Here is a 14,969-nt window from a genome sequence, read left to right on the forward strand (position 1 = left end):
TAAATATTTAACATTTAGGGGTCACAAATGGATCCAATTATATCTGCGTGTTATTTGAATACTATTCAATTTGTGAAAAAGATATGATTCAGAGAGGACTTATTAAGAATACTAATAAAAATTTTCGAATCCAATATTATACTTTTATTATTATACTCTTAAATAGAAAGGTGTTTTATTTTAAAAGGCAATCTTTTTTCTGATAGATAGCATTATAATGCTATAATGGGTTGGGCATGCTTTGGGACGAAAGGCAACCTTTCAATCAAAACAAAAGCAACCTTTCAATCAAAATCAAGGATCTACCAGTCATACCCCTTATTCTTCCATACTCTCAACCAAATCGTACACCTTACCATGGAATCCTGCTCGTATCTTTTTCTATCCAAATCAATGGTTACACCAAGCTGGTTTACCTCCTAAAATCATTTCCCACATCTGGAAAATAAAAAAGAAACAATTCTGTGAAGAGTTTAGTTTTCTCCAAAGAATGCTACTCTCCTTTGTAGAGTCACCCCATACTTGTCCCTGAGGAATGTATGTATACACTGAAGCTGCCTTACACCCTTCCAATAAAAAATGTACTACATGTGACCCTGCTACACTCCCACTTAATCATGTCAGCTGCCCACATGAAATCAGTTATGCCATCCACCGAGTTGGATTATATGCCCCAACCTTTCACAATTTCATTTTCCAAGGTAAAACAATCACATGGGCCACCCTATTTGATTGGGGATTAATTGGCACAATCATATTCACCCGCACAGATCAAGCCCAAAATTGTACTGAATTATTAAAAATGGGCATTACCTGTCTCTTCCTACCTCACCATTATAGTCCTCTCAAACAAGGATATATTGCTGTTCACATCACATCCACACCCCCTGAATGGATCCACAGATGGGAACCAGCAAGACTCCTAATCACTTTTGAAAAATCAAAATATGTTACTCATCACCTCAGACAAGACGAAGAAGTCCACAGATGTTCTAACCCTATTACAAAACAATTACGCCATTGGAGAGCTGCTGTTTTTGGTGACAATTTTAATCTCCAAGGAATCAATCAAAAATATTTTCTAGCCAAAGAAAATCAATATACAAAATTATATATTCATAATGGTTTCAGATTTGTATGAAATGATGTATTTGCCTCTTTCCACTACAAAACAATGTATCCAGACCTTGCTGCTGTTTATCACAAAATGTTCAAAAAACACAGAATTATCAATACTAACAATAATCAAGCATCCGTAGAAGATACAGAATTTGATCAAGACGAAGATGATGCCTACCAGTTTGGAGATGAAGAAGACCACAACATCAACAACCTCATGGAAGGCTGAGTCATAATCAACATCAGGAATCTCTGACAGTGCAGAGTTGCTTTCAGAATTCCACTCACAAAAGCAGATCACGAGAGACTATTCAATCACTGTTCATGAACAGTAAAAAGCACCGAAAAGCAAAATATTGTTCAGGATACTATTTTAAGATACTGTTCACCGGCACAATCATTTCAATCAACAGGAGCCCTACTCATCCAATCAAGCCCTCCTTTGCCTATATAAAGGAGCCTCACCACCACATATAGCAGGAGTTGAATTGAGTAGAGAATTAGAGAGTTTTCTTGGCAGAGTTTCTCCTCTTCTCCCTCCTCTCTTCTTCTTCTCATAATCAATTGTAATCAAAATATTTTAGTGTTAGTTTGAGTGCTTTGTAATCAACTGAGATACCAATTTGTGGTACTCTTCTTAATCAAGTAAGCATTTGCATTTAATTATTTTCAATTATTGATTTTCATCATTTATTTTGAGTTATATTGCTTGGCTGGTTCTACCGCCTTCAATATATTCTATTATTTTATATATCTATTTTACATTTTATTTTATAATTGTTCTTGGCTGGCTTTGCCACCTCTTCTATTTACTTTCTTTTCCTTCCGCTTATTTATTTACTTCCACTCTGCTTTTATTTTTCTTATCTTTCATTTACTTTCATTTCATATTCTACGTTCTTTTCCCCTTGAATGTTCTATTTCTCCTTGAATGTTTATTATATCTATATTATTATAGAAAATAATTATTAAAAAAACAATTTTTTTTATATTTTATATTTTTGTTTATATTTTATTTTAAAATAATTTAAATAATTATATAATTATTAATTATATAATAAAAAAGTATATAATTTTATTATTATTATTAAAATTAGTATTAAATTTTAAAATTTGTATTAAATTAAGATTTAATTAATATTGAATTAAGATTGATAAAAATTAAAAGTGATCAATTTCTTTTCTTTATACTTGTTCCTGAAGTAGAAAACATTCCAGCTGTTCCTGAATAGCTTCTTTCAAAAGGGCTTCTGCTTCCTCGGTAAATGTCTTGGTACAAGCTATGATTTCGTGGAACTGAGGTTTAGTCGTTTTTAAGTAAGTTCATAACTCAACGAGAAATTTCCTTACCTGCCCATTTTCTAATGAATCAAGATAACCATTGGTTCCAGTATAAAAAGTCATTATCAGTTCTTCCACCGTGAGAGGGGCTGATTGAGATTGTTTCAGTAACTCACATAATCGTTGACCTCTTGCCAAATGATTCGAGTAGCTTTATCGAGATCAGAGGTGAATTGTGCAAAGGCTTCTAATTCTGCGAATTGTGCCAATTCCAATTTTGATTTGCCAGCTACTTGTTTCATGGCTTTAATTTGAGCTGCGGATATTTGACTCCAGCATTAATAGCAGGTCTGACTCCGGTATTGAATAGATCGATGGATAAGAATATTTTTCCATCTGTAATGGAAATTACATTAGTAAGAATATAAGCTGAAATATCTCCCGATTGAGTCTCAACTATTGGTAAAGCAGTCATGCTTCCTTCACCTAAATGAGAACTTGATTTAGCTGCTATTTCCAAAAGGCGTGATTGCGAATAAAAAACATCTCCTGGATAAGCTTCTCGACCGGTAGTCTACGTAATACAAGAGACATTTTGGCGATAAGCCTGTGGTTGTTTTGAGAGATCGTTATAAATAATTCAAGTGTGTTGTTCATGGTACATAAAATATTCAGCCAGAGCAACTCCTGTATAAGGGGTGAGCTATTGTAATGTAGTTGGAGAATCGGCCATTTCAGTTACCATAATAGTGTAATCCATTGCTCCCCTTTCCTGTAAAGTAGTCACCACCTGAGCCATAAAAGATGCTTTTTAACCAATAGCTACATAAACGCATATTACATTTTGCCCTTGTTGATTGAGAATTGTATCTGTGGCTACTGCTGTTTTACTGGTTTGCCTGTCCTTAATAATTAATTCTCGCTGACCACATCCTATAGGAATCATCGAATCAGTAGAAATAAGTCTTGCTTGAAGAGGCTCATATACCGAATGTCTTGAAATAATACCCAAGGCGGGAGATTCAATTTACCGGGATTCAGAAGCTGAAATTTCACCTTGACCATGAATAGGTTTACCCAGAGCATTTATAACATGACCTAAAAAAGCCTCACTTATCAGGATTTGAGCAATTCTTCCTATTGCTTTTATAGAACTTCCCTTTTATATCATCAAACCATCACCCATTAATACAACACCGACATTATTTGATTCCAAATTCAGAGCAATGCCTATCGTACCTTCTTCAAATTCTACTAATTCCCTTGCCATTACTTCATCAAGACTATAAATAGGAGCAATGCCATCGCCTACTTGGAGCACACTACGGGTATTTATAATCTTTACTTCTCTATTATATTGCTCAATACGTTCACGAATAATGTTACTAATTTCATCTGCTCGAATCGTTACCATGAGTATTTCTCAATTCTTATTTTTGTTTGAAAAAAAAAATTAATGCCTGCAGTAGAAAGACTAACCCTTTATTTCTTTCATCGTTCCAAACATGCCAATATTAGTATTGATGGTATGTAAATGTAACTCGGTGTTCAAACAATTATTCAAAGTTATTAGAGCTCCTTGTAAGGCTTGTTGGAAAACCCATTGTCGAACTTGATTAATAGTTTTTAGTTGTTCAAAATGAAAGGTTTCATTTTGTAATTTTCTAATTGTTCCCAGGTTTTATAAGTTGAAATAATGAAATTCAATTTTTCTCATTCTATTTTAGAGTATCCATTCACTCAAAACACTCAACTTCCTTTTCTACTTTCTGCAAGTGGGGTCGGGCTTTTTCCAGCCATTCCACGGCCCTCCGGCGTAGTTCTTCTGAATTTTAATAGTCTTCAAGATCCGCTATTTTCAATTATCTAATAAATCACTTAACAAAAGTAGATTATCTTTCCATTCATTTCAAAACTTCCACGATCCCTTCCCAAACCAACCATGAATCTTTTGATTCATTTGGATCTCATGCCCAATTACTTATGTATGAGGGAAGCTCCCTAGCTTTTTTTAATGTAATGAGCCTATCCTCTTTTATCTAGTCATATTTTTGAAAGTAAAGAAGCTGATCATTAATCCAAGAACATAATATTCGAAGGACTCTTCTGACCAAACAAATAATTGTCAACAAAGTTGTTTTTTTTTTTTTTTTTCAAATCCAAAGAATTCTTTTTACTTTATGCACAGGTCATCGATTCAGCATTGGATAAAAAAGATAAAAAAAAGGGGGGGGGGTGAAATATCCATTTTTCTAATGTTTAAAAATCAAATACAAATAACGGGTTCAAATCATTTTTTTATCCACATGAGTGTTTTATATCGAAAAAGAATCCAACTCTTTGAAACCATTTATGGATCAACATATTTTGTATTAACATAATAGTAGAAAGAGTACCACAATGCATCTGGACTTCAAACAATTTAGCTTTAACCCTATCAACAATCCCACATGATTGGTTGATAGAGAATCAAAGTAGATTTACCAATGAATCATGAAATGCTGTGGTTCTTAAATATGATTTCTTAATTTATTCAGAAGTAATTCGTGGAATCGTGCACCTTTTTGAGTTATAATGAAAAAGAAAAAGTGCAATTGGTTTGATCCAGCCTATTCTTGAAATAAACAACTCGCACACACTCCCTTTCCAAAAAAAATTAATCCACCAAAGACTACACTTGGATTTATTGGATTTGTTGCTAAAATATTGGTATTAAACCCAAAACTCTTGGCGAATGGCCAATAACCCAAGAAAAGGAAAGAATCGGTTACATTTTTCATATGATTTCCTCTTCCTTCTTTTTATGGATAGACTAATTATCTATATTTTTTTATTCTATTATTTTTGTAAATTAAATAGCAATAGGGTAAAAGTCAAAATATAGATATAAATAGATTTTTTTTTCACAATTGGAAACTTCCAATAAGTGGAATTAGGTACCAGATCTTATGTTAGTTGCGAAATAAAATTTATTGTTTGTTGCAATACTTCCTAACAAATGTTCCATTAGACTAAGAGAAGAAAGCGAGTTAATCGGCTAATTTAATTCCTCATACTCAAACCAGTCCTTCTAGGGGGTTGTTGTCACAACAAATACAAAATTGTAGGAGTGAAATCTTAATATAATATGAAAAAGAAAGAGCAGCAAATCCAAGGAAATAAAAAAGAAAAACAAAAATATTTTTAGGATTAAACAAATGGATTCGTAAATAAAAGCACTAATGCCATGACCAGTCCATAAATTGTTAAAGCTTCTGTAAAAGCCAGATTAAGCAATAAAGTACCTCGTATTTTTCCCTCTGCTTCTGGTTGATCCCCTCCACATCTTGGCCTGCAGTAGTACCTTGTCCAACCCTAGGTCCAATAGAAGGAAGCCTAATAGCCGATCCAGCAGGAATAACGGAAATGGTAGAAGTCAGTGGATTCATGATAAATTCCTCGCAAAAAATAAAGAAAATAAAGAAATAGTTAATGATACAATCAACCAATGAATTATTGCTTACTTATTCTATCGCTAAGATTTATCCTTTCAAAGTCACTAAAAACCCCGAATTGAAATAATAATATTCTTGAAGCAACAGAGCTGCTTCAATATTTTCCTATCCACGTAATTTTTGTTAATTCGTATGACTTTTGGTCGACCAGCTCTTTCTTTTTTATTTTTTTTCGGAACCATTCTTTGTTCTTTTTCTTGATTTAAATTCATTCAATATTCAAAAAAATTACAATCAAAATGGAAGGACTTATATTGGAATCCGTATCAAAATTCATAACGCAATAGTAGGGCAAATTAAATATATCTTTAATTCATATATACCTAGTTAATATCGAATATCACATCTACATGTCTTTCCCCCATAACGTAAACCAACTATTCATCTCTTAGATTCAGTCGGATTCTAGAATCATTCTTCAAAACATACATAAGAATTGTCTTATAACAATTAGATTACATACATCTAGTTCGAACTCGCCCGCGCCCCCCCCAAAAGCAACCCTTTTTTTTTATAAATATCCTCTTATCTTCTATTTTTATTTATCATTATCACCCACGAGTACAATCAATCTAACTAACAAATTCATTAAACATAATCATTGCATAGAAATATCAAAATTGAGTTTATCGAAGTTCATGTAATTTATTATTTATTAATTTTTTTTGGTGAATCGGTGAATTGAATGAAACAAAATAATATCAATAGAAAAGGAGTATTCATTGGAGGTTGGTATAAATCAACCAAACATGAATTTAAGGAAAAAGATCTAAAAGATCTTTTTTCTTTTTTTTTTTTTTTTTTTTACAATTCCGTAATATCGTAATATTCTTTTTACTATTACTCTATATCGTATATACTTTATTTTTATTTCGATCTTATTTGAGACACGTAGACATGCCGTCAGGCTAACCTAAAAAAAAAAAGATTATGTCGAAAACTAATCAATGATGACCTTCCATGGATTCACCCATAAAAGCTGCAGCTATGGTTGCAATAATAAGAGCTTGAATGCCACTTGTAAATAATCCAAGGAACATGGCAGGTATAGGAACCACTAAAGGTACTAAAGAAACAAGAACAACAACTACTAATTCATCGCCCAATATATCTCCGAAAAGTAGAAAACTAAGTGATAAGGGTTTTGTGAAATCTTCTAAGATGTTAATGGGCAAAAGGATTGGGGTTGGTTGAATGTATTTACTGAAATAACCTAACCCCTTTTTTGAAAGGCACACATAGAAACATGCTATTGACATGAGTAAAGCTAAAATAGCAGTAGTATTTATATCATTTGTGGGCGCGGCTAACTCCCAGTGAGGTAACTGTATGATTTTCTAGGGTAAAAGAACCCCTAACCAATTCGAAACAAAAATAAATAAAAATATAGTTCCAATAAATGGAACCCAGGGACCATATTCTTCTCCAATCTGCATTTTGCTCACATCAGAATGGTTTGTGGATTACAAACAGCTATATTGGCTAAACCTAATAAGATAGCAATTACAACCTAAGAAGTAATAAGTACTTGGCCATGGACTTGGAAACTTCCTATTTGCCAATAGAAATGTTGGCCTACTTCCACACCGGATAGATTGTATAACTCTTTTAGTGTGTTGATGGAATATAATAAAACATTCATATTAACCTCTGAAAGAAATAGAACTTTAAAAGGAATTATTTTGATTTAACCATCTCATTTTTTATTTGCATACTTGCATTGGATATTTTGAATACTTGCTAATCACTTAATATCCTTGGTTATTTTTATCTCTTTTGTACGAGTCAGAAATAATAACCGATTTAATAAATCTATTCTATGGAGTTCCAAAAATAATTTACTTATCGTATTATTAATCAAAGAATTTCATATATAGCTAGAACAGCCCTCACAAATAGCAAATACTAATTTATTAAGGATTAATCGAATTGAAGCTATAGCGTCATCATTTGCTGGAATTGAAATATCTGCTAGATATGGGTCACAATTTGTATCGATTAAACAAATTGTTGGAATGCCCAAATTCATGCATTGGTAAAGAGCTATAGATTCTTCTCGCTGATAAACAATTATTACAATATTGGGCAATCCAATCATATATTTAATCCCGCCGAGATATGTTTGCAAGTGAGATAAATGTCTCTTCAACATAGTCACACCCTTTTTCGGAAGACGATTGAGTCTCCTCGTCTTTTCTTCCGTTCTCAAGTCCCTAAAGCCTCTGTAGTATACCATGTCGTTCACATACCACCGAGCCATTTTTTATTAACATAATGACACCGAGCCTTTACTGCAGCCCGTGCAACTAAATCCGCTACTTTATTTTTGGTACCAACAATTAAGAGTTGTTTTCCTCTACTTGTTGCATCAAAAACTAAATCACGAGCTTCTGCCAAAAATCGAGCAGTTCTGGTAAGATTTATGATATGAATACCTTTACGCCTTGCAGAGATATAAGGTTCCATTCAAGGATTCCATTTCCTAGTACCATGACCAAAATGAACTCCTGCTCCTATCATCTCTTCCAAATTGATGTTCCAATATCTTCTTGCCATCTCTCCCCACACTTCTTCTCTTTTTTTTTTTTTCATTGAAAAAAAAAAAAGAAGCTAAAATAGAAATAAATAATTGTTCCCACGGAACCTTCTCTTATACCAAAGATTGGCCATTGATACACGATCTTAAGCATTCATTTCTTTCTATTCGTTATTATCTTTATTTCTATTACCAAATTAAACGACCACAACACAAATAGAAAAAAGGATGAATTCACTTTTAGGAATCATGAAATCAACACTTTTGATGTTATTTAACATATAATAATTTCAATATGTTTATTATGGATCTGCACCCCCTAGGATCGATAAACCTTTTGGATCTTATTAACCAACGAGATATGACTTTACACTATAGTTAGCTCAGCACCAATCAAGAATCCCTAAGGAATTCCAAGAACTCTTGTTATATGTTTCGTTCCAGCTCTCAACCCTCTTTTCTAGGTTCATCGATATTGAATCCATCGAACGCACTTCTAACACTTATTTCACTTTGGAAGACCCTGCGTCATATCACCAGATCTCGATTTTTCATATATAAATGTAACTCCTTTGGAAAGTATTTCTCCATAATGGCCATGAGCAGTTGCTCATGGAGTGGCCAAATAAGGCTTTGCCGATCTTATTACCACAGAGTCAATTATAACTTGGCCCGATTTTAGGGATTAGCTATACATACATTTCCACAAATAAACTGCCCCAGGCTAATTATTGTAGATGTTTCTACACAATAATTATGATCATAATTATGATGGAGAAAATGCCAATTTAAGTTGAATGGATTCAAAAGGATGTTACTGCATGGAGCAAAATTATAAATTCTCCCGTTTTCATCCATTAAACGATATTTAAGTACTTGAAAAGTATGTTTCAAACTGTCAAGTTCTAAATATTTAGTTATCGAGATCTGATTATATGTTTTTAAAAGGTAATTATCAATTTGAGAGGCTGTTCCTAAAGGGCCTAACGAATTCCTAATTGGAGGATCTCTTTTAATTGATTCTTTTATTACATTGTAATATTTTACATCACTGAATGGACCCATTTGAAAACAATTAAACGATGACAAAATTATCAAAGATTCAGATTCTTTACTTCTATTCAACAACGTACAAATAGTTCCTTGATCTTGGCTAAGTGATTGTTGAATCCTTTCCTTGGAATAAATAGATTAAAATGGATTGGTACGGTTTGACCTATTATCAGAGATCAATCCTGCACTTAACGGATCATTCCTTTTTCTGATATATGAAATATGGGATTTCACTAAGTTGATTTTTAGGAAAGGGAGCATGGGCCTCTTCAATGGAAGAATTTTTTTTTTTGTCTTGGTCCAAATTCAACACTAAACGAGTCTCAACTAATTGAATGCTTGTGCTAAAAATTCCTCGAATTGATTTTCCATTTCCATAAAGAATATAATTTACAACTCTAAGTTCTACATTATCAAGTTCTAGAATAAAATTTACCCTGAATTGATTTGCCATTTCCTTAAAGAATATATATATTTTTTTTTACAGTTCCTAGCAGTATCAAGATGCCGCTGTGTCGAAATATCTTATCCATCTCTACAGCAAAATGGATATCTCTAGAAAAGATTTTAAGTTCAATATTTTTTTTTTCTCTCCACTCGTACCAATATGCCTGCTTGACTTCTTATGTTTAAAGTGTTTTGTGCATCTACTCCAATGATACTATTGTTCCATACCATTATGGAATAAGATTCGGGTAAAATATGCACTTCCTCGGGAATAAAAAAAAAATCGATCTACTTTCATTTAGTATTTTGGCTTAAATTCTTTAACTCTTTGATATTCAAGCAAATCCTCTTTTTTTGAGGATTGAATACAACCCTATCGTCCCATATTTAGTAATTCTTGAACTTTTTCTTCTGTATTGAGGATCATCAAAATAATCAAAAATAATATTTTTATGAAAAATACCATTTATCAGTATTTCAATCGAAATAGTGGGATGAAGCATTAGTTTTTTCTCCCATTTTTGAATCCACTAGAATTGAATAATAATCTATTTCATTATTTCTTTGCCAATAAAAATAAATCAGAATTCTCATGTAGAATAGAAGGAAATATGAAATTGCAATGACCTTTATATATGATTCGATAAAATTCTGAATAATCCAAAATGATACTTTCTGTTTTACCAGAAAGACCCAAACTAAAAAATTTGTGTTTTACTTGATCATTATTTATTGGATTTCCTGAAGGGCTAGAAAAAATTTTTCCTTCAGCAAAAATAAAAGGAACGTTCATTGATCTTGATCTTTGTGGGGTTAAAGGGGGACGACACTGGATCGGCATGAACCTCCTGACAATATCCATAAATGACTTGTTTTTGGTAAGAGATGGACATTACTATATGTAAATTTCAGTGCATGGTATACATTGGTACTCCAGTGCATTTCTCCCTCTCAGTCAGAATAAATATGTTTTTGAACCTTTTCTTTAAAATTTAAAATGTATGTTCTCGCTCAAATTTCAGTAATAACTTGTTCAGATTCTACATATTGATCATTTTGAACTAAAATAAAACTTTTTTGTGGAATAGTCACGTTATGCATAATATCTTTACTCTTAGTAGTTACATACACATCTATATAATCTAGAAAAGCAGGATGCCCATGACGTGTAAGTGTAGGATGAACCAAATCCTCATTGAATTTTATTTTTCCATTAGAAGGGGCTTGTACATGTTCTGCAGTACCCACTGTGAATACCCAACCAATATAAAAAGTTCTTAATGTTAGTTGAGTGCCCAGTTTCGTAATAGATTGACCCGCAATAATACCTATAGCTTCTCCCAATTCGACCAGGTCACCATGAGCAGGGCTCTAACCATAACATAATCAGCAGATCCAAGACGTGCTCTTACAAGTAAAGGGAGTTAGGATAGATATTGGCTGTGTTTGAAAGGTTATGAATCGATTGACAAGTCCAATCCCAATTTCTTGATTTCGGATCGCAATACATCGAGGGCCCATATATATCGTCTGCTAATACATGACCAATCAATGTTTGGATAAAAATTCTTTCTGACATCATCCTATTGCGAGGACTCACAGAAATACCTTGGGTGGTGCCACAATCTGTTCTACGTAAACAATGTGTTGAACTACTTCAACAAGTGTGCATGTAAGATATCTAGCATCCGATGTTCGTACAGCAGTATCCACAACTCCTTTACGAGCTCCGTAACAAGAAATGATATATTCCGTCAAAGACAATCCTTCACATAAATTGCTTTGAATAGGTAAATCAATCATTTGTCCTTCTGGATCTGACATCAACCTTCTCATACCCACTAATTAGTGTAATTGACATGCATTTCCTCTAGCTCCTGAAAAGGACATTATATGGACTGGATTAAAAGGGCTAGTCATCCTAAAATTAGGATTCATTTCTTATCGCAAATAGTAACTTGTAGCATGCCATATCTCAATAGATTCTCGTAATTTTTCTACCTCGTGTACATTCCCAAAATGATGGTGTTTTTCCAAAATCAAACCTTGTTGTTCAACATCTTGGACTAGCCATCCCTTAAAAGGTATTGTTAAAAGATCATTAACTTTTAACGAAATGGATATAGAGGTGGCTTTTTGGAATCCTAGAGTCTTTACTTGATCCAAGATGTGTGATGTATATACCATTTTGAAATGGTCTATTAATCTACTAATAAGTTATTTAATGGCAGTTCCATCTATCACTTTATTATGAAAGGCCAGATTAGCTCGTTCTGCCATAAGTACCCCATATTCCACTGAGTGGGGTTCGCCAATGGGTTTGAGTCAATGATTGGAAAACTTCCTTTCCTTCATCTTGATTCACGTAGAAATTCAGGAACTATGGTGCTACTTGAACCAGAGAGACCTGAATTCACACTGATGTCATAGAATTACTTAGCTTGGATACCATATTATTAGGTATCATATGAGCGGGCCAGGCAAAATCCTTGTATAGCTTTTTTGATTTCTCGATAAAGAGAAATATGACCAACACTGGTTTGAACGTATATACAAAGAATTTCTATTTTTATGCTTCTTACTATTAGATAGGGCCCATAAATCTCATGATATGTACCCAAAGGTACATAGTGAACTTCAAGGGGAGCTTATCTTAAAGTAATAAAGCGTTGATCTAATTCCCACCAAAGCCACAAAGGACTATCTCAATGGATTATTTTCTACCAATAAGCTCCAATTGCAACATAGGAATTACAAAAAAGGGGTACCTTTTCTTTCGTATACTTATTATCGTCAGTTCTTCCATTTTGATAATTTCTTTGATTCCATGGATTATACCTATTTGCACAAATACCTCAGCGATTCCCGCTTGTTAATACATAGAGCCCAATAGCTCTCATTGAATATTTTATGGATTCTTTAGCGGACTGATCCCGTTGATCATATAACTGGGAGAGAACATGTTACATTAGAGGTGAACGATCAAAGACAATAACTGGTGACAAGAGATTCGTATGAGAAAACATAAGTAAACAAGCCTCCGCTTGACCTTCCAAAAATAAAGGTACATGAATAGCCATTTTATCCCCATCAAAGTCTGCATTAAATCCCCTACAAACTAATGGATGTAAACAAATAGCATGTCCTTCGACTAAAATGGGTTGGAAGGCCTATATGCCTAATCTATGCAGAGTGGGTGCCCAATTCAGCAATATGGGATGCCCTTGCACAACTTCCTAAAGTATTTCCCATACAACCAACTCCTTTTCCCAAATTTTACTCTTAGCAACTCTTATGTTTGAAGCCAACTGTTGTCTAATTAAACCATGAATTACAAATGTCTGGAAAAGTTCTATTGCTATTTTGTGAGGCAATCCACATCGATGTGATGAAAGTGAAGGACCTACGACAATGATAGAATGCCCCAAATAATCAACACATTTTCCAAGCAAATCTCACGGATTCATATTAAAAACAATCTGACATATAAGAATTAGAATCGTACGAATAAGAGTTGTCTTTTGATTACTTCTTATTATTAATTGGAATCAACACAAATTAAATAGAACTAGATGAAGAAATAAAATTGGGACACAACACTATGTAATTTATATATGGAATTGATATCTATATATATGAAGATAATAATGTAGATTGATATATATTAAATTAATCTGTATCTTCAGACAATAATCTTTATACAGTACAATGACAATTCTAGATAGTATGGTAGAAAGAAAAATATGAATCTCTTTTTCTACCGTACTATCGTTTCTCATAGAATACTGATGATTCTATTTTGTTCATTTCATTCATTTAATACGTGAAATTGGAATCCTTTTCATTTTATTTCTTTTCTTCAATCATTGATAAGAACTAAAAAGTCAAGTTTAATTCAAACTCTAACTTACTGTTTTTACGTATATTATAAGTAAAAAAGCAGTAGGAACTAGAGTGAACATTGTAGTAGCAATAAATTCAAGAATATTGACTTCCATAATTTCATCATTTTACTTTTCTTTAATTGGCAATAACTCGGGATTTAATCGCATAGAGATGATAAATCTTTCATCTACAAATTCAATGGGATGAATTACGTCTCGATGTAATCGAATCAGATCAATATCATGAATAACAATATCTGGGCTATCAATTTGATTCATCGTCAAGCATTGAATAGTATAGCATAGGAAGATCTTTTATCCATACCTACTTCAATGGTTGATTCTCGATCCAATAAAAAATTCCTTTAAATTGATTTAAATTCCAAATTTAAATTTTGATTTATCATTCTTTTCCATTATTTTTTTCTATAACTTACCAACTTCCTTGTACAATCATTTGATCCTTGTACAATCATCTGACGAAGTATCATTTAATCGCCTTTACACTTACCTTTCAGTTGATTTTAACCAAACCCAAACAAACAATCGCAATGAAAAAAACAGACGGATCTAGTTGGGAATGAAATTTGGCTATTTGTACTCCCTTTCACAGAAAAATGGAGAGAAGAATTGATGTATTTTTGTTATTTTATTGGATTTGGATCCATTAGGATTGACGGGGCTTGAACCCACAGCTTCCGCCTTGACAGGGCAGTGCTATGACCAATTGAATTACAATCCCAGAGAAATAACATAATAAAATAAAGTGTACAGTACACCTATTCTTAATGATTTCATTCAAACCCTTTTGATTTAGATTTTCGATTAGAATTGTCATGTTGAAACAGAGAAGCAAGTGATATATTTCTGTCCATATGGATTATGTTTATTATATTGTTATAAATATTGTAATGATAAGTTTATAATGAATAATGCTAAGTTGTCTACTTGAATCTCCAAATATTCTTGTTACTTTATTCTATTATTCCAATCAAATCAATTAGAAATCAACAAAAGAAAAGGTAAGTGAACCTAACCCATTGAATCATAACTATATCCACTATTATGATATTAAAATTGGACTAGAGATAAAATTGGAACAGTGGATCTTTTTTCTTTTATTTTCATATTTCTTTGGACTACGTAGGAATATGT

General features: G+C 32.8%; 4 pseudogenes; all 4 read right to left on the reverse strand.

Annotated features, from left to right (window-relative positions):
• Positions 1–2,442: 2,442 nt before the first annotated feature.
• On the reverse strand, positions 2,443–3,057 carry LOC125420097 (ATP synthase subunit alpha, chloroplastic-like; annotated as a pseudogene).
• Positions 3,058–6,838: 3,781 nt separating this feature from the next.
• LOC125420095 (ATP synthase subunit a, chloroplastic-like) lies at positions 6,839–7,536 on the reverse strand (annotated as a pseudogene).
• A 225-nt stretch (positions 7,537–7,761) lies between these two features.
• Positions 7,762–8,450, reverse strand: LOC125420122 (small ribosomal subunit protein uS2c-like; annotated as a pseudogene).
• A 708-nt stretch (positions 8,451–9,158) lies between these two features.
• On the reverse strand, positions 9,159–12,382 carry LOC132803706 (DNA-directed RNA polymerase subunit beta''-like; annotated as a pseudogene).
• Between the last annotated feature and the right edge of the window lie 2,587 nt (positions 12,383–14,969).

This window comes from Ziziphus jujuba, chromosome 5, assembly GCF_031755915.1.
Source record: "Ziziphus jujuba cultivar Dongzao chromosome 5, ASM3175591v1".
In the NCBI taxonomy this organism is placed as follows: Eukaryota; Viridiplantae; Streptophyta; class Magnoliopsida; order Rosales; family Rhamnaceae; genus Ziziphus; species Ziziphus jujuba.